Source organism: Helobdella robusta, assembly GCF_000326865.2.
Source record: "Helobdella robusta unplaced genomic scaffold HELROscaffold_22, whole genome shotgun sequence".
Lineage (NCBI taxonomy): Eukaryota > Metazoa > Annelida > Clitellata > Rhynchobdellida > Glossiphoniidae > Helobdella > Helobdella robusta.
In genome coordinates, this window is record NW_008704170.1 from 2,811,402 (window position 1) to 2,812,232 (window position 831).

An 831-nucleotide genomic window follows, 5' to 3' on the forward strand; every position below is an offset into this window, starting at 1 on the left:
ACACACACACACACACACACACACACACACACACACACACACGTATTGAAATAAAATTGACCTTGTCTTGCTTACTTTAATTGCTGTGCACCTAATAGGCAGTATCAGAAGAAAGCAGTCTTCTACGCGCTATATTTGCCTAATAATGATAATAATAATAATAATAATAATAATAATAATGATGATGATGATGATGATGACGATGATGATGACGATGATGATGACGATGATGATGACGATAGTTGAGTATCAATGAATTCTAATAGTAATAACAATACCAATACTTCCATTCTAATCTTTTTAACGCCAGCTCTAAAACAATTGAATTAATTAGCTAATTAATTAATTCAATTATAATTAGTAAGATTAACATAATTAATATATGATTAATTGTGGCCAGGTTACGTAAAGAATCTGGCGGTGGTGCGTGGTGTCCCAAAAGTTTGGTCTCAGACAGGAGTGACGAGTATTTAGAGGTCAACCTACTTGACCTCTACGTCATTTCCATTGTTGAGACGAGAGGCAGATTTTATCAAGGAACTGTTAGTATGTGTGTGTGCGTGTGTGTATATGCGTGTGAGTGTGTGTGTGTGTACGTATGTACGTATGTATGTATGTATGTATGTATGTATGTGTGTGTGTGTGTGTGTCTGTGTGTGTGTGTGTATGTATGTATGTATGTATGTATGTATGTATGTATGTATGTATGTATGTATGTATGTATGTATGTATGTATGTATGTATGTATGTATGTATGTATGTATGTATGTATGTATGTATATGAATGTATGTATGTGTATTTGTGTGTATGAACACGTTTGTATATTTGAT